The sequence below is a fragment of the Pelophylax lessonae genome, assembly GCF_965119305.1.
Source record: "Pelophylax lessonae genome assembly, chromosome: 4".
Taxonomy (NCBI): domain Eukaryota; kingdom Metazoa; phylum Chordata; class Amphibia; order Anura; family Ranidae; genus Pelophylax; species Pelophylax lessonae.
In genome coordinates, this window is record NC_138771.1 from 129,436,905 (window position 1) to 129,463,995 (window position 27,091).

The following is a 27,091-nucleotide window of genomic DNA, read 5'->3' on the forward strand; positions in this document are numbered from 1 at the left end:
GCCATTACTCCAAAGCCACCTGACATAAGTTATCTGGACTCTGTCACCTCCAGCACCAAGGTCGAAATCTCTGCCACTGAAAACAAGGTAAGAAATCAAACCCATTGTTTAGTTCTAGTGCAGGTATAGCCAAAAACTATTAAAGTGTAAACACAAAAATACTAACTGTCGCAGCAGTTTAGCCACCTGGTGTGAAGAGGCTGTCAAATTACTGACACCCTCCACAACTCCAATATTATCTGTCCAGAAAAGAACTGACCCATTCCTCAGCTTTTCCCTTCAAATTTGTTTGACCATAATCAGGGGAAACAATTCAAGTTACACTAAATTAGCTGTAATCTGTGTCCGTGTAAACCGGATTTCTACCACCAAAAGGCCAGTGCAGATTCATGCTCATGCACATTGCACACGCGCTAATATTGATAAGCGTAAGACCAATGTCACTTCTGCAGTGCCAATTCATTGTGCACATATTTGCGCGCACACATACACATACCAATACGCCCTTGGTGCCTAGTGGCCTATTAAAACTGCTCTATTACTGTAAGCTGTTGCTGAATGGTCTTCAGCTTGATCCTGTGTCCCCAAGACCTGATTCGTTGTTTCTGTTTACTTGTGTATGACCCGGCTTGCCTTTGGACTTTGCCTCTGCTTGTGCTCTAGCTCTGTTACCCACTACTCCGACCCTGGCTGTTAACGAACTTGGCGTAAATACTGGACTTGCTTACCTGCTGATTCGGTGTCTCACTGCCTTTGTGCTGCTGACTGCTGCTAGTCTCCTGGTTCTACTTCCGTCCTATGCTCTGGTGCCAAGCTGCTACCACATCTAGTCATGAGGACTGTGTCTACCAGCTCTACCCACCTACAGAGTGGACATCACCAGCTAGCTTCTACGACACTGGTGCCATTCCTTGCCTTTACACTCTGTCCCAACTCTCAGGAGTGTTAACTGCTTGTCGACCACCGCATGACTATTTACTGCGGCGGTCAGCCCCTCACAGGCAAAGCGACGTAGGACTATGTCGCTAGCCTGTGAGGCTCTATGGAGCGAGCGTGCGCCGCCAGAGGCGTGCTCCCGGGAGGTCACGGACCCCCCCGCGCGCGTGTGCCCGGTGGACCCGGTGTCCGCCGGGCACTCGCGATCGTCCATTACACCGGAAGAAAGGCAGGCAGCTAATGTAAACAAAGCCGCCTGTCATTCTTCCCTGTGTAAGAATGGAGATCACACGGTTCTACTATGTAGGACCGTTGATCTCTGTTCTTACACTAGTAGTCACAGCCAATCACAGTTAGAAACACGCCCCTAGGGATACACTTAACCCCTCCCTCTCCAATAAAGTTAACTCCTTCACTGCCAGTGTCATTTTTACAGTAACAGTGCATATGTATAGCACTGATTACTGCAGTGATGTCACTGGTAACCCCAAAAGTGTCAAAAATGTCAGTCAAGGGTCCGATTTGTCTGCCGCAATGTCGCTGTCCCGCAAAAAAATCGCAGATCGCCGCCATTATTCGTTAAAAAAAAAAAACAACAAAAATGACAAAAATCTTTCGCTTAGTTAGTAAACGCAATAACTTTTGCGCAAACCAATCAAAATACGCTTTTTGTGATTTTTTTTTTACCAAACATAGGTAGCATAAAACAAATTGGCCTAAAATGTTAAAAAATTTAGATTTTTACATTTTTTTGGTGGGGAATTTCATATAAAAATTTGAAAAATATTGTTATTTTTGCAAAATTGATGCTTTTTTTTGTTTATAGCGCATGATCAAAAAATCGCACAGGTGATCAAATACCACCAAAAGAAAGCACTGTTTGTGGGAAAAAAAGGACGTCAAATTAGTTTAGGTACAGCATCGCACGACCGCACAATTGTCCGTTAAAGTCACGCAGTGCCGAATCGCAAAATAGGCCCTGGTCAGGAAGGGGGTAAAATCTTCCGGGGCTTAAGTGGTAAAGCGGGTACTTGATAGTCCGCTGCCATTCCCCCGGGCCATTTTTCAACACACCATTCACCTTAAAAAAGGCACCAAATCCTACCATTCTAAAGGCATTGGTTAACAGCTGCATAGCATCAGCCAACACATTTTTTTCATGGCGGATCAATCAGCGATTGAAAGTGAAGAGGAACATCTACTAGGTTTTCACATTGGTCTTCATGTCAGCTGTGTATTTCCTACAAAGTGGTGTTGACATACCACCCCAAAGTTAGCCCCTGCAAACTGCCTGCAAAAAAACCAACCCATAGGCAAGATCTTAGGATCCCTAGAATGCATTAAGATAAAAAAAACTTCTGCCTTTATCATACCTTTAGGTTTTCTCAATAGGCTCTGAAAATACCTAAGATGCAGTTTTTTAACAGATAAGGCCTGCAAAACTACCCACCACACATCACTTATTTTGGAATCCAGCAACTTGCATTGCCTTTTATGGAATCAATTTCAACTCCTAAAACGATCATCATGGTGGCCAAACCCTCCATCTTTCCAGGTGACAAAGGCACCCTAATTCTGTCAAAAACCCTTTCAAAGTGGCTAACACCACAAGACATTGTACCAGCACACAAAGTAATCTAGATAGAGTAGAATTGCTGTTCCACCCAACACCTGCCTTACAACCCTTTCCAAGACATCTGCTGTCATCTCAAAATAAGCAGAAACATGTGGAACAACCCATAGGCAAGCACCAATCAATATACTTTAAAAGTCATCACTGAGTGAGCATTCCAACAAAATTTGACAACTGAGCTGTACTGACAGCTAGTGAAAAGCCAATTTAGTGTTAGCATTTATCATCAAAATGCCAAATCCCGCCTTCCTACCCATGACCACCACCTCATCAAAATAGACATAGACCACCTTGCTCAAATTTTCATTAATACCATTATCACTGAAGAACCCTTTGGATGTAAGAGGTTATGAATCAGGTAAAACGTGTCTGTTTCTTTCTTTTGAATGCAGAGAATCCCACAAATCTGGAATGGGAGGTGGCATATACAGTCCTCTTATTCTGCCCAAACTGACCTTCTTTGCTTACTTATCTCTCACCATCTGTGGGTTTTGCCAAGCCCATAATAAATTCCTCACCCCAATACACCAACTGCTGGATGAACAAGAAACTCTAAAACCTTTTTAAAAAAACCCTCGTACAATAAAGCTTTCTGTCCGGATATTTATTTAGCCAAGCCAGCTTCTCGCTTAGCCTCACTTGAGTCACTCCATTTTCCAGAGGACTTAATGCCATTCATTCTAAACCTAGATCCCCGTCTGCAGCAACAGGTGGCTTGATCTCCCGCATCCAGAGCTTTAATGCTTAAACCTCCATGATGTTCTTCATTTACAATGTCCCTTATTTTTACAACACACTCCCTTTTTATGGGTTCCCGTTGAACCTGCTCCTACATATCTTTACATTGTGTTGAAATAGCTATGGCTATTTTGGAGATTTTTTACAGCATATACAGTATATGTGAATTGTCAGATTTCAGTTACATGTGTTGTTTTTGGAAGCTAGGCATTCCCTATTGATTTGCAAATTAACTTCTTGGACTGGTTCATGAGTTCTACACAGGAAATGATGCTATAGGACATTATGTCGGCAGTAATGGGGGGTTGGGAAAAGGACTTGAACAAGACATGCGTTTGAAGACAAAGGAACAGTTGTTTACAGAACTCAGAGAAGGATAGAACCATAAGAAGACTCTATCAAAGTAATAACCAAGTTAAGTAGCTGTTTAGTATACTTTTTGCATATGTCCATGCTAATTTGCTGGAAAGGATAGAAAGTTTGGGCATGTGTATATTGTATGCCTATTTTGTGATACTTTTTTATGCAGTGAATTGTTTTTCCTTCAGTTGTATGTGCAGCTTTTCTGTTAGCCTGGGCATGCCCTGTGCCCTCCTAAGGAGGACAGGCCTGGTGCCCAGGACGCACAGGTTAGACTGAAGCCTCAGAGCTGTCTTGGTTATTGTTGTGACAACTTGCTATTCAAGAGCCGCCAGACATCCCACAAGTAGCTGTGGTCATGTGACAAATCGAACACCAATTTCTGGTGCTAATTACCTTATACTGGATGTCTGCATGTCCCATAACACCATTGTAAATACGTTCCCCAGGAATGCCCGTAATATCAGCATAGGCCCCAGCACAGTAGGAGGAAAAGTCACATAGCAAAGACAGGCCATAATGAAAAAGTCCCATACCATCACTAGGACAGGAGATTGCGTGCAGGAGGGATTGGTCACCCTATTCTCACAAGATCAAAACCAAAGATGTTGGCCTGGTGGCATGACCATGCCCAGAAGGTGCTGGTGCCCCTTGGATATGCAAAACCTGGACTCACTCCAAGATGTCTTTGGCTCAGAGGAAGGCCTGAGACCCTCCAGTGACCAGTTCCAACGTGCACTAACAGACCTGGAGGGAGCTGAAAGAACTTTGTCCAAGCTCTGGCGGATCCAATTATTCCAAGCAGTCAAGTTTGATCCCTCATTGGACAGATAGGCTCTTTCAACTCTTCAAACACGATGATGTAAAAATGGTACTAGCTGAAAAGAAGATTAGGTACTCATCTACTCCACATCAGGCTCTTTCTTTTGCCACAGGGCCTCTCCCTGCCTGGCTAGCCTGCATTTACTCACTGCACTCTGCCCCCAACATACAAACCCACTTATCAGGATTAGACTTTTTTTCCTTCCGTAAAACTGAATTCCAGGAATTCAGCTACTTTGGAAAAACCGCAGGATTATCATGAGTTCACAGTCTAATGAGGTGCCTGCTGTCTGGTAAACTTATCTTTATGATTCACATCTGACAGATTTATTGTGCTCCAGGAAGATAGGTCCTGCAACTCCGAGACACTGCTTGCGGTACCCTCAGCTATTTTAAGAGCATAGTTGCTGGAACTGCTATGCTCACCCCTCCCCTCCTTTTACCCATTCACAGAAGCCTTTGTATTATGGAACTCATTCACAAAATACAAAGCCTTCTTTAAATGGACAGCAGAGGGAGGGGCATGTATAGCTGCTGTGTGTGTGCTTCTCTCCTCTCACAGCCTGGAGTGTGTTCTCTGGGAGTGCAGTAAACCTGTCACATGCAAGTAATAGAGATAAGTCCCAGAAGTGACATGCACCTAAATGGACTTAACTCATAATGTGCCTGCACTTTTTGCAAAGTTACTGAATTCCTGTAGTTCAGAGGTAACTAAAAACCATAGCCAATAAAACAACAGCATTAACCCCTTACATTGCCTTGTTCCACCCAAGTCAAGTCTTACTTTCACTTAATTCCCAGTTTGAGTGCTAAAGTCGGATTATAGGATGCTAGTACAAAGACAGACTGCGATAATAATCCAATATACATTATAGTATTTTAAATAAATACATACCTGGATTAACAATGGGCCTTTTATATTGGCCTACAGTTAGACTTTATTAGTAATGTTTTTATTGCATTTCAGATTTACTGACCTATTTTAGCCATATTAAAGTCTACTCAGAGCCAGCTAATTAGCTTCTTTGAAAACCTTCACATGTTTAGTATTTACACCCAAAAATGTAAAAAGGGAAGAGGAAATGCTTTGTGTAGCATAAATGAAAGAGCCTGTAGGCTGTGATGTTTCAGGTATTTCAAGAGCAATATGTTCAAGTGTTAAATATAGGCCTTGTTGTAACACATAACTCTGCAATGTTGTTAGATGAGGGTACTGCATATTAAAAACGGCCTGGATTTATGTATAATTTTATTAGCATATATTTAGGCAGATAACTAGAGGGAGGGAGGGGTGGACAGACTGTTTAAATTGATGAGAAGGAGCAGTAAGATATAACAGCAGTGAAAAGGGACTAGAAGATAGGAAGAAAATGGAATAATACATTATAAAATACACCTATTATAAGTAAAAAAGAAATACAGGCTGTCATTGCTGGTCTCTGTATAAAAGAGTTATTTTCACTTTTGTGTTTTGCTTTAATAGATATACAGTATCGCACAAAATTTAGTACACCCCTCACATTTTTGTAAACATTTTATTATCTTTTCATGTGACAACACTGAAGAAATTACACTTTGCTACAATGTAAATTAGTGAGTGTACAGCTTGTATAGCAGTGTAAATTTGCTGTCCCTGCAAAATACCTCAACACACAGCCATTAATGTGTAAACCGCTGGCAACAAAAGTGAGTGTATCTACCCGCTGGCAACAAAAGAGAGTGTGTATACTGTATCTACCTTAAAGAGTGAACAGCAGGCAATACAGCCCAGATCCCCTTTGTATGGTGTAGAGAGGAATTGGGATATATGGGAATAAAGCTGATGGCATCTTCAGCGACTCTGTATGAGGCCAACTACATTCCAATGCTTAATAGGATCAGTTTAACTTTTTGAGACATAGACCTCTCTCGTTGTAGTAAAAAGAGAAGAAAAAAAAGAGTAGAAAAACACGATAAAATGGTCATCCTGCCCAGGCTCATATATATCTTTTAAAAGATTCCAATTACCTTATCCCAGGCTTGTTTTAGGAAATTGAGAGCTATGATATTAAAATATATATGGGCACATAAACGGCCCAGGATCTCTTACGCTGTAATGGTAAAGAAAAAAAGAGCAGGGAGTTGGCAGCCACTGACTTCAAAAAGTACTATCAAGCAATCACAATAGCATGAAAGGTAGATGCACAATAAGGAAATTAAGAGTTGGGTGGAGATTGAACAGGCACAAAGTAGGGTGGATTTGGGTAAGAAGGTATGGAGTCCATGGGTATACTGAGAATTGGCTAATAGCACAAACCCATTGACTAGGAACACTTTTAGGATATGGGATAGTCTTTGCAGACTATACTATTGGGAGTATAATGCTTTTTAATTTCACTTATAGACACAAATTATTTTAAACTAGAAAAAGAAGATCATTTATATATTGTTAGATAGGTAAAAAAGAGGTGATACAGTTACAATATCTTAGAGTCCTTTCACACGGTCCGCTCCGTCGGCGGACTCCGTGCTGCTCAGCGGGGGATCAATACACTGATCCCCGCTGAGCAGGCAGGTGACAGCTCCCTCTCCGCTCCATGTGAGGAGAGGGAGGTGTCAGAGCCCCGCCGCTCTCTATGGGGGAATCAGATGAGAACGGACCGCCTTTCCGCTCTCCTCCAATCCCATCCGATCCGATCCCCTGGATGGATGGAAAATAGGGTTTCCATCCTTCTGGATTTCACGGACAGGATCAGATGTGGATGGCAGCGGGTGTCAGCGGAGATGTCTCCGCTGACATCCGCTGCCCCATAGGGATGCATGGAGTATCTGATCAGATCCACCTAAAAAACTGACAGGCGGATCTGATCGGATCGTTCGTGTGAAAGGACCCTTATGGAGGGAAATAGAATGTGCACGTTTTTTGAAATAACACAAAAATGGCAGAGTATGCCACTAGATAGATGGAGACATACACAAATGCAACATTTTGTGCATTCACTACCACAAACGCTGCGGGGGGGGGGGGGGAAGGATAATATGAGGCCAATAGAGCTTTGTATAAAGCAAAGTATATCTAAAATATATAAGATACTGATAAATGAAGCAGAGCCTGCATACCTGCCATATTTGGGGAAATGGGAGCAAGAATTAGGTCCCCTTTCTGATGAGGAAAGGAGGAGGAAAGTATTGAGGCTAGCATGCGCATATGAAGTATCTCCGGAATGTGTCGATTTTGCATTTGGAAAATATGCTGGTATGAGCATGCACAGGTATGTAGCAGCAAACAGTTGTTTGGAAACCAGAAATGGAATTTGGACGCAGACTTAAGGAAAACAAACCTTTTTATTCGCTAGCGAAAATGACTTAGCCCAACTCACGCTCGCTTGCTAAGTGACCAAAAAGGTGCGTACATCACATATATATATCAGCAGTTGCGTCACAGATATATACTTCCTTTATCTAACACATATAGCACAAAATATATTTCTCTCTAAGCAGCTACTTCCTGTAATTTCTAGTTTAGAGCAGCTGACGATTTTCGCATCTATCTGTGTTCTTGTCAGTACTCTTGCTTAACAGGAAGACAGATAGAGGAGGGAGACAGAGAGGCTTGTAAGTCTGCATTGGCCATCCTTCCTGTTGTAGTCCCACAAGGGTTCAGTCAGAAACAAACTTGTTAGAATTAACCATCTTGTTTTTACCCTTGTTTTACTAACCATCTACCCATTTAGAAGACTTTTGAGCTGATGCCACAAGTGAGCGTTGATGTGGAGCATGTTGCCCTTCACTTGTATGCCAGTCTGTATGCAGCACCTGTGGCTCCCTTAGATCTGGAAAACACCTGGAATTTTACACTCAGCATATTTTCAGTCTCTTACTGTCCATGTACAACTCATGCATACTTGAGCCCAAATTGCTTTGAAAGCCTTTTGAGCTTTTTTTTCTGCCTCTAAACACCCTTCCATGTTAACTCATCTGTCCATGAACACAGAAAAAAAAAAAAAAAAACATCACTTGCGCGTTCAGAAGTGCTTTTAAGCATAAAAAAATGCTCAAAAGCGCCTAAATGCACCTTTAAAGCTAGGTACGTTTAAGCACAGTTCTACATTGATGCATTTTAATGGACAGGATTCTGGCCATTTTAATGTATTATTGCCAGATGCAGGAACGCATGAACACGCATGCAAAAATGCGGCTTTTTACTACATTTTTTGCTGTTGGTAAGCTCTTGCAGGAGAAAAAGAGCATCAACAGAATGAAGTGTGCATGAAGTCCTAGAGTGGTGTGGTGTGTAACATGCATTAACTTGCTGGGTTAAAGTCTATGTAAATACAAAATCAATTTTTCAATATATTTGGTGTCATGTCTCACTATATACAGTTGTCTGAAAGACAAACTAACTAACTGGTGGTATAAACAAAGAAAAATCTATCCAAATGCTCCTTTTACTTACCTGAGGAAGCCAAGGTCACATCTCAAAAAAAGGCGAACATCATCAAAAAGTTAATTTTTTTCAGTAATTAAATTCAAAAAGTAAAACTATTTTTATAAATATTTTATTATATCTTTTCATGTGACAACACTGAAGAAATGACACTTTGCTGCAATGTAAAGCAGTGAGTGTACAGCTTGTATAACAGTGTAAATTTGCTGTCCCCTCAAAATAACTCAACACTCAGCCAATAATGTCTAAACTGCTGGCAACAAAAGTGAGTACACCCCTAAGTTAAAATGTCCAATATGGGCCCAAAGTGTCAATATTTTGTGTGGCCACCTATCATGTACCTGGTAGCAGAGCCTGATATGATGAGGAAGGCCTCTCTTACACCTCTGACTCAGGGCCCCTGATAGTGTAGACAGGAGGCACAGGAGTACAGAGTGGCACGAGTGCCTGTAAGTCTTGCTAGAAGCAGGGCAGGTGTCCATGCTGGGCAGGGGAGGTTACCAGATGGCTTCAGCAAGCAGGTAAGTAGGCAGACAGCAGGTGCTGGTGACAGCTGGCAGAGTAACAAAGTCAGACGGTCATACACAGATGGAATGGATCGGGTACAGAGTATAGACAGGAATGTGGTCAGGATACAGGCCAGATATGGAACCGATCAGTGGAATAAGAGCCAAAGGAGCAGGCAGAAGCAGAAGTCAGGGGTCAACCCAAGATCGATGCAGGTTGAGTTCAGAGGAAGTGCAAGACAAACCGGGTCAGCAACTGGAAGCAGAATGAAGGTTCACAGGATCACAGATACACAGAAGGCTGAAGACAAAGTTCGCACATGCGCATATTTTTTTTTTAGCCAGTGCTGAGTTCTTATGTGCAGGAAAGGTGTTTTAGCTTATGCCCAAAGGTTCGTCCAGAGGAGTTATCTAGTTTGCTGCCATGTGCATCCTGACACCACCAATATTTTCCAGCACTGCCTTGGGCATGGAGTTCACCAAAGCTCCGCAGGTTGCCATTGGAGTCTTCTTCCACCGATGCTCAATAGGGTTTAGGTCTGGAGACATGGTTGGTCAGTCCATCCCCTTTACCCTCAGCTTCTTTAGCAAGGCAGTGGTCGTCTTGGAGGTGTGTTTGAGGTCATTATCATGTTGGAATACTGCCCTGCGGCTCAGTCTCCGAAAGGAGGGGATCATGCTCTACTTCAGTATGTCACAGTACATGTTAGCATTCATGGTTCCCTCAATAAAATGTAGCTCCCCAGTGCCGGCAGCACTCATGCAGCTCCAGACCATGACACTCCCACCACCATGCTTGACTGTAGGCAAGACACACTTTTCTTTGTACTCCTCCTTTTTTGTGATACGGCACTGCGTTGCTTTAACTGACAATTGCGCAGTCGTGTCGTGCGATGTTATACCCAAATAAAATTTATGTCCTTTTTCCCCCACAAATAGAGCTTTTTATTTGGGGGTATTTGATCACCTCTGCGGTTTTTATTTTTTGCGCTATAAACAAAAAAAAAAAAAAAATTTCTTTATCAGTTTAGGCCAATTTGTACTCTGCTACATATTTTTGTTAACAAAAATCCCAAAAAGCATATACAGATTGGTTTGCGCAAAAGTTATAGCGTCTACAAACTATGGGATAGATTTATGGGTTTTTTATTTATTTTTTTTACTGTTTTTATTTATAATGGCGGCGATCAGCAATTTTTAGTGGGACTGCGACATTGCAGCAGACAAATCTGACACGGGGGTCACACTTTTTGGGGACCAGTGACACCAATACAGTGATCAGTGCTAAATAATATGCACTGTTACTGTATAAATGACATGGGCAGGGAAGGGGTTAACATCAGGGGCGATCAAAGAGTTAAGTGTGCTCCTAGGGCAGTAATGGCAAACCTTGGCACCCCAGATGTTTTGGAACTAAGTTTCCCATGATCCTCATGCACTCTGCAGTGTAGTTGAGCATCATGGGAAATGTAGTTCCAAAACATCTAGAGTGCCAAGGTTCGCCATCACTGCACTAGGGAGCGTTTTCTAACTGTGTGGGGTGTGGACTGACTGCAGGAAGAGAGAAATCTGTATTCCTGATTAGTGGGAACACACAATCTCTCTTTTCCTGTCTGACAGAACGGCCGTCTGCCTTGTTTACATAGGCAGACGGCCTTTATGTCATTCTGAAGGATTGCGGGTGGCCTGTGGCCACGCCGCTGATTGGATCCCACTGTGCCCAGTCACAGTGGGAGCACGGCTCCGGTGGTGCGCAAGCGCCCCCTAGAGGCTTTCTACAATATCACGTACAGGTACGTGATTTTGCGCTTAAGGGCCGCCCTGCCGCAGTAAATGTACGTGTGGCGGTCCTTAAGTTGTTAAAAAAGCAACATTTCAAAATGTGTTCCCCTTTCATCATGCTTTTTTATTAGATTTACCGCTTGGAAGGTTAAAGGTTAAATAACCTTTAACCTTCCTAGCGGTATTCCCGAGTGTGGCTATATATTATATGTATATATGTATATATATATATATATATATATATATATATACATACATACATACATACTTTAACTTATTTATAGTTTTTTTAGTATATTATAATTTATGATTTTGTGTTTCAAAATTTATCATACCCGAGATGTTATAAAGAAGAACGCACAGTATAAAAAAAAAAATCATATGGAAATGGTTTGGGCTGCTCATTCTTAAGAAATACATGCAAAATAATGGTACCGCTTTCAGCACCTAAAATCCAAAAGAATCATACCGCCAGGGAGGTTAATGGTATTTGTAAGAATTATGATGGGTATTTACTATGATGGCAATCGGTAAGAGAGAAAACTAAGCATGGGGGTTATTGATGGATAATGCTTCTGTATATATGATACGCTTTGAATAGCATTCAGTTTTTTTAATTTTTAATATCTGATGGAATTACTGAAATGTAAACAACTATTTTTATTATATAGGATTGTGTTAAAATGTCTGTGTATAGCACCTAAAAAGCTCTGTTGCAATATCTGCACTTTTTAATGGAATACACAGAGTGGGCACAGATAGATATGGCATTGACTGGCAGCAGATACTGGAAATAACCAGATTCATTTCAATGATTAACCAAAAAAAGATTGGGCAGAAAATGGCTCTAGCAAGGCACACTGTAGTAGAAAGCCTTGCCTGTTACTGAAAAAGTAAGGGTTAATGGAAGCTGCAGAAGGCTATTTGCACTCTCCCTGTGACACAAACAAGGGATTATTACAATTGACTGTCCTGTTCTATTTCCAAACCAAACTCCTGAGGATCATTTGGGGATTTGGGGTGATAGAAAAGGACAGCTGGCTCCTGGGCTAATTTGGATATCCAGAAATAAACTTTAAGTGATCTGTTTTTTTCTTTGGAAGGATGGCACCAATATCACTTTGAAACAACAATTAGGATTTATTTGTATTCTAATTCCTCCTGCAGTATTCTAGACATATGTAATGGAGATTTGAGGCCTGCAATGTTTTTACCTTCAGCCTACATTAATGAAGAAACACTTTTACAATATATACAGCACTTAGTCAACTATATTTAAGGAATCTTATGATAAAGAAGTGAAATTAAAGTTTGTTTATTTGTTTATTTTTTTAAATAAAAATAGAGCTGTCTTTTGGTGGTATCTGATCGCCTCTGCGTTTTTAATTTTTTGCGCTATAAACAAAAAAAGACCGACAATTAAAAAAAAAAAAAACAAAAAAAAAACAATGACTTTTACTTTCTGCTAAAAAAGATATCCAATGAAAACAAATGTAATAAGTCAAATGTATTCATCAATTTAGGCCAATATGTATTCTGCTACATATTTTTGGTAAAAAAAAATCCCAATAAGCGTATATTGGTTGGTTTGTGCAAAAGTTATAATGCCTAAAAACTATGGGATAGATTTATGGACTTTTTATTTTTTTATTAGTAATGGCGGCAATCAGCGACTTATAGCAGGACTGTGATATTGCGGCGGATAAATTGGACACCTAACTGACACTTTTTTGGGAACCAGTGACACCAATACAGTGATCAGTGCTAAAAATATGCACTGTCACTGTACTAATGACACTGGCAGGGAAAGGGTTGACATCTAGGGTGATCAAAGGGTTAAATGTGTGGCCATCATGTGTTACTGTGTACTGTGTGTGCTGCTTTTACTAAGCTATGTGCTGTTTTTTTACTTCCTGCTTTCCTGGAAGAAAAAAATAGCACATTGCTCCTGCCAGAAGAGAGCCCTCTGTATGTTTACCTACACAGGGCTCTCATTTGTAACCTCCGAAGCCAATTGTCGGGGTGCGGATCTCAGCATAGCTGGTGCAGCAGGGGCGCGCAGGCTCACACTCTACCCTGGCACGCGAATCTCGTACTAGGTACCTGATCCAGCGCAGAGCGGCCGCCTGCCACAGTGTATGTGCGGCGGATAGTCGGAAATCGGTTAATAACGAGTACAGTAACAATTTTTAAAAGACACGCTGTGTGCTGCCACGCAGCTTTAACTGTCTAGCAGTTGTTATTACATGTTATGTTATGCTATGTTATTGGTATCATCCTTGCACCCCTGCTGTTTCTGGCTAGTTGGTTGCTCCCATCCTCCATTTCCTGCTGTAACTCCCATTTTGTTAAGTTGTTATGAGGAGACTGCAGAGTGTGGAAGCTGTGTAACTTCATTGGAAATTTAGCTATGGAAAAGCCTCTATGTTTATGCCTTTGCTAACTTGAAGCATAAAGAAGCATTGGAGAACACCTCTGGAGTCTTTATTCATTGAGTAAACTATCTGTTAAAGCCATCATTCAACCTGCTGCACACACTTTCAGACTGGGTCTACAAGAAGGTCACAGGTACAATCGATGCTGAGACAGAACATGCTGCATTTAAAGCATTTGTTACCTCAACACTTCATATTCCTGATATGTGTCTGCTGTACCATAAACTTGTATAGGAAAATACCCAGTTCTCTTTGTATTGCTTCCTTTGTGTGAAATCCCTGGTGTTCTTGCCAGTCCCTCTGCCTTCCTATTAAAAACTGACCACGCTAAGCAGGATAGCACAGCGTGGTCCATTCTCTAGCTATGCTGGGAACTCAGTGTGCTTTCCTCCAATGATCAGACTAGTCCTGACACACCCCCACTGCACAGCCATTCACTGGGAAGCTCAGTGTGCTGCTGCTTCTTCTTCTCCCGCAGCTCATATTCGGCTGAGAACAGAGGGAACATAATGTGATCACTTATAAAAAAAAAAAAGACATTTATAATGTTTTTTTATCTATACAAAAATGTTTTGCCTTTCATTTCCACTTTAAACTAAATAGGTCGTTTTACAAGGTGATAGTTTACAATCACTTTAACTTAAAAAGTTGCAAACTCTGAAATGTGCTGGCTTTTCACAGCCATCATTATCGCTAAGCTGACTTCACTGCCAATTCTCGTAGATGGCTTCCATCCATGCAGGTTTTATAAATAACCCAAAAAAGCAGGATCCAAGTAAAATTTCAGAGAAGTCAAATAAAGTAAAAAAACTGCTTAAAAGTGGTTATACATGTGTGAATATTGCAACCCTGTGTTTTTTTTTATTATATTACATAAAATAGTGTTGTAAAGTGATAACACTATTGTCATTGCCTTAGAAGGCAATAAACTTGTAAGTGGGATCTCAACTGGACACTTTGGCTATACCATGACTTTATCTATTTATATCAGATAAAGGGATGGCCAGCAGCATATCAGTCCAGATCAAATGTTTACTGGAATGAATGTACTATGTAGTTGTACAGGATGAATACTTCGGCATTTTATTTGCTTTTTAAACACCCATTGGTGGTTGATTAGCCAAAGCAACTGATAATGTTAAACAAATATATACATACAGTGTGTGTATATATATATATATATATATATATATATATATATATATATAGATATAGATATATATATATATTTTTTTTTCTTACGCAGGTAATAACAAGACTATTGCTTAACCAATTCAGCTCCATACCAAAGATTTACCCCCTCTTAATGACAGGCATTTTTTTGCAAAACGGCACTGTAGTACTTTAACTGATAATCGTGCAGTCTTGCAATGCTGAACCCAAAAAAAAACGTATGCCCTTTCTTTTGGTAGTATTTGATAACCTCCGCAGTTTTTATTTTTTGCGCTATAAGCAAGAAAAGACTGACAATTAAAAAAAAAGTTTTACTTTCTGCTGTAAAACAATAATGAAATGTAAAAAAAATCAAATTTCTTCAACAATGTAGAGCAAGATGTATTCTGCTACATATTTTTTGTAAAAAAAATCCCAATAAGCATATATTCATTGGTTTGCGCAAAAGTTATAGCGTCTACAAACTATAGGATATATTTATGGAATTTCTTTCTAATTTATTTTTTTACTATTAATGGAGGTGATTAGCAACTTATAGCGGGGCTGTGACATTGCAGCGGACAAATCTGACACTAAGTGACACTTTTTTTGGGAACCAGTGACACTGGCTGGGAAGGGGTTAACATCATGTGCAATCAAAGGATTAAATGTGTTCCTAGCCAGTGCTTGGTTACTGTGTATAGGGTTCTTGTAGTATGGGAAGGCATTAATCTATGTTCCTGATTTGCAGAAACACAGGATCCATGCCTTCCCTACGGACAATACCTTCCCTACAGTCTCTACTTTACATAGGCAGACTGGTATTCTGCTTGGGTTCCGAACGATCGGTGAGTCCTGGCGGACATCAAGTCCACCAGACCCGCAGATTAGAGGAGGATTTCGGCAGCACGCTTGCGTGCTCCAGACCAGGAAGTGCAGGATCAAGTACTAGGTACCTTATCCTGTGCAGGAGAGCCACTATGTATATATACAGATGGTCGGAAAGTGGTTAAGGTTTGTGAATACTTCAATCATCCAATTATTTGTAAGTAAAATCCTATATTTTTTTAATTCTACTGCACCGATATTCAAGCTGAATATAACTTTACTCTGTTGAGCAAGTGTTAACTTTACTAACACTCTTTTAGTAAATCCACTTCTATGACTCCAATTCTCCTATGCAGGAAATAACCACAATAATACATTGCACCATGCAATTTCTAGCTATATGTAACATTTTGTATCCCACTCCTTTTTTTTTTTTTTTCTTTTTGCAAAGAGATAACCTGCTATTTCCAATCATTACTTGAAATATACTGTAGAAAGTATCAGTTCTGGAAACCGCACATTATATATAAAAAGGCTAACAAAATTGGTGTACCATGTTAGCCAGAAATAAATATGCAGGCATAAAAGGCAAAAAGTATTGACAAAGTGAATCCTTTTTGTAGAAAATATTTTAAAAAATGCAAGGTTTTTGGTATATTGGCAGGTTAATATACCTAACAGTACAGAAGACGGTGCTGTGACAAGGTCAACTGTGCCCCCCACCTCCAACTGATGGAGAAGGGGAAGAAGCCAATATCAGCATGTGCCAAAATTTTTGTGGCATGCAATAGAATAGTACCAATATTTTTGGTACACTGCAGCAAACTGAAAAGTTTAAGATTGGTATACAAATATTGGGCTAACAGTGGTGAAGGAAAAAATGTCCCTGGGTTGGTGGTGTCATGGAAAGGAAAAAGATGTCCCTGAATCAGGGGTGTCACTGAAAAGAAAAAAAATGTCCCCCAGTCAGAGGTGACAATGAAATGGAAAAATTGTCCCTGCGTTGATTATGTTTGTAGAAGAAATACCACTACAAAGCTCCTCCCCCACTTTTCCAGTGCGGAGCTTTTCACTTAAACCCCCCCCCCCCCCTCCCCATCACTTAGGTCACTAGGGATGACCTCAGATGTGTTCGGACATGAGTTTGAACCCGCCTGGGCTATCCCATCAGGAAGCTGTCAAAGCCGACAGCCAATCATAGGCAGCAGCCACACTAATACTCTCCCCTTGCATACAAACATGACAGAGCTCTTTACTGCTCATTCCCATTTCCCCCCTCAGTACAGAGCTTTCTCCAGAACTATCCCCCCACCCAACACCAGTAGAGAGCACTTCCACCCACCCCAGCTCCAGCTACTTACCCAGACCTCAGGGCAGGAGGAGCACCAGATTTACAGCCCAGTCTCCTGGCAGCCAAACTTTCTGCACTTAGGACGTGTTGTCACTTGTAAACACAGAAGCCGGCTCCTGCTTTTAATACAAGTGGCAGGGTTAACACCATGGTCAGTTTATTTTTTTGCTGTCTCTGTCCCCATTAGGAAAATTTCTCTTTACTCCCCTGTCTCAGAGATGCAACGGGAAATGGTCATCAATATAAAGTGAGGGGAAGTCTTCCCCTAGGCAGCTGTCACCAAAATAGATGACCCCATTGATAAGTGTCCCCTCACCTCTGTGCATACTTGTTTTGGATAGGATTGGGACCCCTATCATGTTTTTATCACTCAAAAGATCTGAGGTAGCGCAGAGTCCAACGTATGAAAGTGCAAATAAAAAGCTTACAAATCACAACAGTGTAAAATTCACATAAAGAAAAAACAAAAAAAGCTGTATATAAAAATATATAGAAAGTCCAAATGTGCAATTCATATGCTGAATGGACATAGACAACACTATGTAAAATTATTACAGTCCTGTGGAAGAAATATATATATATAAATAAACTACAAAATTAAATAGTAAATACAATTCATAAACTTGGTGGACATAGACGGCGCTATATCAGTTAGTGCAAACATGCAAAACGTGCGTGACACCATTTCCCCTCACCTTCCTGAGTGGAAGGATGCAGACCAATTTATTTCAATTGATGTAGGAAATTAGGAGGACGTTCCCTGGGATGGGACCTTCATTTCCTTATGGACATTCATCAATTATATGAGGCATTTCATGGCTGATCTATGCACCGCAATATATGGAGTAATTTCCTTTTTACACTCCGTGGCCCTACTGAGACAAAAAAAGGCTCATCTACCTGTGGGGGATCAGTTTTCTGCTCCCATTTGCCTCTGGACATGGATGTGAGCTTCAAAGGCATTCTTTTGGAAGGAGTCATGAATGGATCATTTCATCTGGTTTGATATGTCTGGATTAAGAATGTGAGAGAAGGGACTGCAATATGTACATATCCCTAATGAAGATTCGAACTTAGAGTTCCTAACTTATTCGAAACGCGTCGGATCTCCCTTCTCCTCAGGGGCTCCATCTTCTTCTGCGGAGGAGTATTTGCATTCCCTTCTGGTTTCTTTTTCCTTTAAATCCATTTTTGGACAAAATGTCATTATTACGATTTATCAATGTGGTATTATGGTGATCTAATCAATGTGTTCACAAACAATATGTACTTCTAACTCTTCTGAGTATTTTCACTACATGTGCAGGAAAGAGATCAAAGCCGCTTACCAGAACACCATGACCATAAAATATAAATGGTCACAATGCGCATAGGATGAAAAAAATGTTTCAATTATCAGTGATCGGTGATCAACTTCACAAACTCAACCAGCAGCTCGAATCTCTTCTCACCAAAGGACGACATGTATAAATGATAAGAAGTGTTTGTTTACCGGGACATTAGGTTAGTAGCGAGTTCCCCTATTGATATTTTTTTGGGTGATGAGTACAGCTTTGATGGTTCTTTCTACTTTAGTTCTAGGTTTTATCACTGTTTGAGTCCCCAATGAGGAGATTTGCCCTCATATTTTGTCTCAGTAGGGGAATGTTCCAATGGGGACACCTGGTGACAACTGTCAAACACTTACTTTGGAAAGATTTTCTCTCACTTTCTGTTGGACCTATGGGACAGAAATTGCAGCTTATTCCCCACAATAAGACATTGGCAAATAGCAAACAAACAAAAAAAAAATACTGATATGGGATTTAGCTATTCCCTACTCTACCTAAAATGAAATAATTCAATTGTTTGGAAGTATAAAAAGTAAAATTGGAGTCTTTTCAAAAGTTTTTCCATGAATGTGCATTTTGTTATGGCAGTCAATTCACTTGTAATGGACAGCCAATGCACCACAACAGACATTTTATTTCCTATTTGTTTCTTTAAAGCAAGAAAGCACGGACCCCCAAAGCACAGATCATTCCGACCCATGTGTTTTGTGGTGCACTGGTGAGGTACATTGTGATGTAACTCAAAATAAATGGCACCACAAAGAACTATGTATCGTGCATTACTGTGTTTTGTGGTGAAACCTGCATTTTACCTCACATTACTGCAATTCACAGATGTGAATCCAGCCAAAGGAGGAGACTCAAGAAATAATGGGGATCACTTTATTTATTTAGCTAAGTGACCATTCTCTGTTGCTTCAGTAGCTCAACCTCATTGTCTCATCTCTAGTGTCCATAAATAACAAGAGCCTAAGGCTCAACTATATATGTGTAAACACAAATTGATGATCTTGGGCACTGCAACAACTGAAGCTGAATGTAAACAGCTTACATAGGTCAGTTGTGCATGAACAAACAATACTTGTGCATCAACAAACAGCAGCTCGCATTCTCTCCATAGCAAGCAACTAACTAAAGCAATATATAATTTAATTCAAGGTGGAAAATCACCCATGTAGTTGGTCTACTCATCAAAAGTAAGCTAAAGTGCCAAAATGATTTTAAGATTTCTGAATGGCCTAGTATACTGACTTCACTTGGCCTGTTATAACTGAACTCCAGAGAAATATAAATTAAAATAATAAAATTAATAAATATTAAAAAGACACACTTTAATGTCAAAAGTATTGAGACACCTGCCTTTTCATGCACATGAACTTTAATGGAATCCCAGTCTTAGGCCGTAGGTTTCAATATTGAGTTGGCCCACCCTTTACAGCTATAACAGCTTCAGCTCTTCTGGGAAGGATGTTAGGAGTGTGTCTATGGGAATGTTTGACCATTCTTCCAGAAGTGCATTTGTGAGGTCAGGCACTGATGTTGGATGAGAGGGCCTGACTCGCAGTTCATCCAAATTATATAAACAAGGGGAAAAAGGAATGGTATAAAATACAAGTAGTATAAAATACCTCTGTAAGGTACATCAGATGTGTTCAGGCTAAGGGGAGACTTCCAACAACAGGCTATCTTGCTGGCCTCAAACATAAATGTGGAACAACATGGAGTTCTATTATCAGATGGAAAACATGCTCTATATATTAAAAGCACAACAGACAGCAGGTAAGGATGCTAATAGTCATGGGGAATATCCACATATTTGACGGTCCACAAATTAGACACAGATGTGGCTACCAAATCTGCCACGCACATAAAGACCAGACTCAAACTGTCCTGAGTAGAATAAGCCGCTGAAGTATCAGCAGCAAAAATTGATCCCACCCACAGGTCCAAAGAATCAAAAAGGTTCCTGATGTATCTAAATTATAAAAAACAGATCATAAGAACTGTACCAAGAATCAAAATAACACTAAAGATTAAGTATAGTCTAACTCATAAAATACATTTAATATTAAATGTTTGTATTTTTGGATACTCATGCATTGATGCAAAGTTTATTCAAATATCGGGGGTCCGCCATTTAACGCCCATTGTTCAATTTCCCCTTTTTCACTTTTTTTTTTTTTCTAATGACTGGGTTGGTGCTTCCCTAGTATTGGGCTGTTTTAAGCTTCATTACGCGATCCCTATTATACACCATATTATCAATTTCCTGCTTTTCACTCTAAATACTACATTTAATTTAAGGGTTTGTTTTGCACATGCAGGAAGAAAATGGAAAAATGGAATTTCTCTTTTTAAGAGAGTTAGGAAAAGTCAACACTTAAAGTACATTCTGCAAATCCTGCAGAATATATAAAAAATTATGAATTTGAAGGTTTAATTGTCCTTAAACAGAATCGTTCACATTTGAATAAATCTTACTTTTGAGTAACCATGACTGCACAATGTTAATTTAGAAAGAACTGTAATTATCTATGTCACCTCCACCTAAAAAAGTACATGAAGGAGCTACTTATTGCATGCTAACAATATATATAGTTGGATAAATGACACATAAAATCGACATGGTGTATTCCTTTTCATGATCTAAATGACCAAAAACGCAGATCTGTCATACATCTTTGTCATGGTCCCCTACTGATATCAATTCTGACGAAACGTGTTGGAAAGGATCTGACATCATCATGCACCCTGATCGGCATGGCACCATCTTTGCTTTACTATGGCCCATTTTATTCTTCTTCTGTGAGTAAATAAATGCATTTTATGATATGATTTTTTGAAACCTTTTGAAAAAAGGCCTGGATTCTTTCCTAGGTGTACATAATATAACTCGGTACTATTATTTATAGGTAAAGTAAGTTGATCCAGGGAATATCCGATTGCCTCTCAGGGGATAAGGAAGACATTTTTTCCCCTGCTGTAGCAAATTGGATCATGCTTTGCTGGAGTTTTTCACCTTCCTGTGGCTAAACTGTGGGTAGAGGATTGTGTATATGGAATTGTATACTTGTGTTTTTCTTTTTCCTTTTTTATTGGTTGAGCTAGATGGACTTGTGTCTTTTTTCAACCTGACTAACTATGTATCTATGTAACCTTAAGGTATTAAGCTATACAGAGTTTTCTTTCTTCTTCATGTTACCATAATATATGGTACCATAATATATGATCATAGGCAGTGGAGATGGAATGGTGGAAAGTTTTGTTGAGATTGGCCACTAGATCTTACCACTTTGGGGACACCCCTTTAGATATTCTATAGTCTTAGGATTTGGTAAGAGGTGTGCTGTTTGCGGTGGTGGAGAAGCACAGTACTAGCTGAGTTGTTACGTTTTTTGCAGATTGAAAAACTGGCACTCCAGTCCACTTTGAAATCTTTGCCTGCGAGAGACCTTGTTGATACAGTATAACTACCTTGTGTCTTGTTGCAGTGCTCAGTCTTGCCATGGTGTACTGTATGTCCTGTGATATGACACGGTCTTTCACAACCTCATCTTTGTAGCATCATTTGGCTGTTCCTCACCCAGTTTTAAGCCTCCTACACAGCTGTTTCTGTTTCATTTATTGACTTTGTTTCAACTTACATATGAAATTGATGATCATTAGCAACTGAGTGGAATAATTTATTACTCATACACCTGACTATAATCCTAAAAAAATCCCTGACTTTGTGCTACAAAGCGTGGAAGGGTAAGAATCTATGCTGGTTTGAAGCCAAAGGGGAGTCTCACACCTGCCTAAAACTTTTGCACATTACTGTACTAGTGGCTTTTCACTTTGCAAAGGAATTTTTCCACAGAGCATTATGAATGTGGTAAAATTTCACATTTCAAAGAAAACCTAATCACGTGCAAGGAGGAAACAAAGATATCATTTTCATATGCATATGATTGGCTGAAGTCACCAAAGCTTAACCTTGTTCATTAAGTTCTGGGGAAATACCCCCGCCAAAGTGATATTAAAGTGATACTAAAGTCTAGTTTTTTTTCTTTTAAAACAATAAACATGTTATACTTACCTGCTCTGTGCAGTGGTTTTGCGCAGAGCAGCCTAGATCCTCCTCTTCTTAGGTCCCTTGCTGGTGCTCCAGGTCCATCCTCCTGTCGAGTGCCCCCACAGTAAGCAGCTTTCTATAGGGGCACCAAAGCCACGCTGCAGCTCTGTGTGTCCATTCAGACACGGAAGCCACAGTTCGGCCCTGCCCCCCTCTCTCCACTCATTGGCTAACTGCCTCTAATGACAGCAGCAGGAGCCAATGACACCTCTGCTGTGTCTCAGCCAATCAGGAGGGAGAGTCCTGGACATCACTAGATCGAGATGGGGCTCAGGTAAGTATTTGGGAAGCTGAGGAGGGCTTCTGCATACAGAAGGTTTTTTATCTTAATGCATAAAATGCATTAGGATAAAAAAACCTGTTGCCTTTCCAACCACTTTAAATCAGCCCCCATGTGTCCAAGAGATAAAGTTGACCGCTTCTGCTAAAGGGGGCAATATCTTTTGATGCTAAGGATGAACACACTTTTTCCACTGTACACCTATTACATCTATTGATATTTTTTTGAATAGATGATTGAAAAATGCATTTTCCCTATGATTTTAGTAATGTTTATTATCTTTATCTGACATTAATAGAAAAATGTATGCCCCCTGCGCTACCTATAGGATTGAAATATAGTGTGGTGCAGCCACACACCCAAAACTAAATAAAATATGTATTTAGTGAATTTGTAAGAAAAAAGATCTGTGTGGGTCCTAACCATACAAAACAATGTAAAAAACAAAATAAACAAAATAAAATAAAACTAGAAAAACAGCTGCTGCTTGTACACCAATTTGTGTTCCCACAAAACCAACAAAATAAATAAATGGTATGCGGTCTAGTCCTGCCAAAACAACATAAATGTGAACCTACTGTATGTGGAATGTTTAAATGTAATATTACACAATGTGTAAAATCAAAGTATAGAAAATGCAATATACAATAAGTGCAAAATGTCCATCAAATATCAATTAAGGGAGAAAGTGCTTTCAATCCAATGATACTAGTGACCATTCTTAGCAGTAAGTCACCCACTCCACTGTGACATGTAGTAATCTTGCTATAATATAACACCTCGTCCTCCTCCAGTCTCCCAGAACTCTCACGATTGGCCTTAATCAAACAGCAAATAGATTGACATGCTAGTCATGTTAATACAGTATGTTGATCCATTTGCTGTGTGATTAAGGCTGATAGTAATAGTGCTATAACCCTAAGAATTATAGATGTCTGATTTACAGCTGCCATTTTTCATAGGGCTATAGCGATATTACTATCGTCCTTAATCATACAGTAATTGCGCTATAACCCTAAGAAAATGGCAGCCTTAGATCAGACATTTCTAATTACATTGATGTTTAGGCTTCAAGAAAATGGTCGACAATAAATAGTATTCAAACCCTAGGGAAGATGGCCGCTGGAGATCAGCTACCTATGGGCTCCAAGAAAATGGCCGCTGCCACCTTTAGCTCTAATACTGTATATAAGGACATGTTACCAAGCCTCTGCTTTCCCCCTGATGAAGTCATGTGACCGTGACGTAACACATAGGGCGTAAGCGGTGACAGTGCGGACCCAATGTGACGTAGAAGAAAGTCTGGTACTCCAGACTTGACATGTGTGAGGCAATTGAAACGTTTTCATTGTGTGAGTAAAATTCTAACTATATAAATTTGCTATTTTATTCATCATACTACACTATTAGGAGCCTTTTCTTTATGTTTGCTTAACTGAGAGCTATGCAGAATGGCTGCATGAATATTTAAAGGGAACGCATCTTAATATCAATGGAGATACTCCACAAAGGGAGACCCCTCTGGACAAAGGTGGAAGTGTGATTTTATTTGACAAAGCGGAGGTGAGAGTTATGGGAGACTGAAGGGAGCACGAGGTGTTATGTCATAGCAAGTATACTATCTGTCACAGTGGAGTCGGTGACTTACCGCTAAGGATAGTCACTAGGACCATTAGACTGAAAACACTTTCTCCATAGTTTGACATTTGATGAACATTTATTGTGCAGGTATTGTATATTATGTTTTGTATACTTTCATTTTACACACTGTGCATTATTACACTTAACCACTTAAGGACCGAGCCCATTTTTGACACAAGTTAGAATCAGTATTTTTTGCTAGAAAACTACTTAGAAACATTATATATATATTTTTTTAGCAAAGACTCTAGAGAATAAAATGGCGGTCATTGCAATATTTTTTGTCACGCGGTATTTGCGCAGCGGTCTTTCAAACGCCATTTTTTTGGGGGGAAAAATTAAGAAAAATGACATTTCACTGCATTTAAAAAAACTAAACAGTAAAGTTTGGCCATTTTTTTTGTACATTGCAAAAGATGATGTCACGTCAAGTAAATAGATTCCCAACATGTTACGGTTTAAAATTGCGCACACCTGCAAAATGGCCACAAACTACGGCCAATAAAAATCTCCATAGGCGACGCTTTAAAAATGTTTAACGGTTACCAGTTAGAGAGTAGCTCTTTTGTTTAAATTATTGCTATCGCTCTGGCGACTGCGGCGATACCTCACATGTGTGGTTTGAACAGCGATTTCATTTGCCGGTGCCACTTCCATATACGTTTTCTTTTGTGCGCGAGCTAACGGCGACGAGGACAGCTAATTATTTTTTTTTTTCTATTTATTTTATTTATTTTTAAAATTTTAGCACATGTTTTTAAAAAAAATCTGATCACTTTTATTGTTGTCACAAGCAATGTAAACATCCCTTGTGACAGCAACAGGCAGTGACAGGTACTCTTTATGGAGGGATCGAGGGTCTAAAAGACCCTAGACTCCTCCATTACACTTCCTTGTATTCAAAATGCCGAATGCGGCTTTTTTGAATGCTGTCACTTTTTAAATTTGGCGCCTTTAGCAGCTGAGTAACCCGGACGTGACGTCATGGACACCACCTTTGTGTTACGTCATCGGAGACCCGATCAAGGCTGCATCTGGCTTTGATCGGGACTCCAACCAGCCGGCAGACGTGCCAGCTGGTTGCTCTGGTCTCCCGGTAGGATGGGAGACCCGGGCAGAGCGCCGGTAAGCGGTGGGAGGCGTCCTCTCCCGCTCGCTGGGGGTAACGATCAAGCGGCTGCCAAGCCCCATCGGTCATTACCACCGGAAAGCCGACCGCCGACTCTAAATAACGGTACCGGGTGATGCCTCTAGCTGCAGGCATCACCCCGGTACAACCACTTAAATGCAGCCGACGTAGACCTATGTCGTTTTGCATTAAGTGGTTAAACTTTCCATATAGGTTCACATTTAGGTTGTTTTGGTAGTGCTACACCACATATTATTTATTTACTTTAGTAGTTAATTTATAGTTAATTTATTTATATATACATTTTATAAATATATATATATATATATATATATATATATATATATATATATATATATATATATATATTTATATTTATATATTGTATAATATATTTTATTTGCTCATTACATCAGAGTATTTTCTTGCCAACATAATAAAAGCACATCATTTTATTTCAATATATTAATAATCCCAGACTGATATTTGAGAAGCTGCAGACAAATAACAATCTAAAAATGTGTTGCTACTCTGGAAACAGAAAATGTCAGAAAGCTAGCTGTATTATGGAATAGGCATTGGAAATAAAGGGCTGAAAAATAGTTGCAACTAAACAATTAACATTAATTATTCACATTCAGGCAGAATAATTAAAGAAAATATGATGTTCGTTTGGTTGCATATTTGCATCAGTTGGTAAAAGCCTGTTATAATTCTTCTTTGTAAATAGAGTATTGTATAGGGAAAATAATGTAAATTGATTACCGAAGACTCACATAGCAGCAGAAAGAAAGTGAAGTGGGTTGCAGTAGTCTCATATAAAGCCAGACCTGAGACTACAAGGCCATCATGCTTTGACCCCTTTGTAGTAGGTCCTGACCACTTGAATAAGAAAATCAATGAAGAACTGTATAGTCTTGTAGTTGTAATTCAACGTATTAGTATGAGAGCATTTCAGAGTGAGAACACTTATGCTAATTTGCTTTGCAAAAAATATAAAAACGATTTCTCCATTCTGGACACGGAAAATAGGTCATATGATACAAGACTGACTTCATGTGGCCTTGTGGTGGTGGGTGACAGAGCTACATGACCAATCGAATGGCAGAACCAGTTATATGCAAACAACTAGAGAATATATGAAAGATTGCAGAAGTATACATTTATGGAGGATAAGAACAGCTTCAACCATCCTACAGGAAAGCCATGTTTATGACCCTTACTGCTCTTAAAAATCTACTTAAAGTGGAGATCTGCTTGAAATGTTTCGCTTATCTTGGGTAAGAGCAAGGCAGAATTTGATTCTTGCCGGTATCCTCAAAATATATCTAGGGAGAGGACACTAAAGAACCACTGACACCATAATGTTGATGTTATAAATTTAGTAAATACTGAAGCTCTTGGAGTATAACGTTTTTTTTTCACTTTAGATAGAGTGGCATGGAATCAGGTTTTTATTGCTGTCTCTGCTCCTGTTTGGTAGATTTGATCTCTCTATTTTGTCCTGTTCATGACTATCACCAAAAGGGAAAAAAGTTCAAAATTCTTGGTTGTCACCAAAAGAGGAATAGGGTGGAAACCAAAGAGGACACTAGTTCTTGAGCAGACTTGTATAAAGTACTCAAAA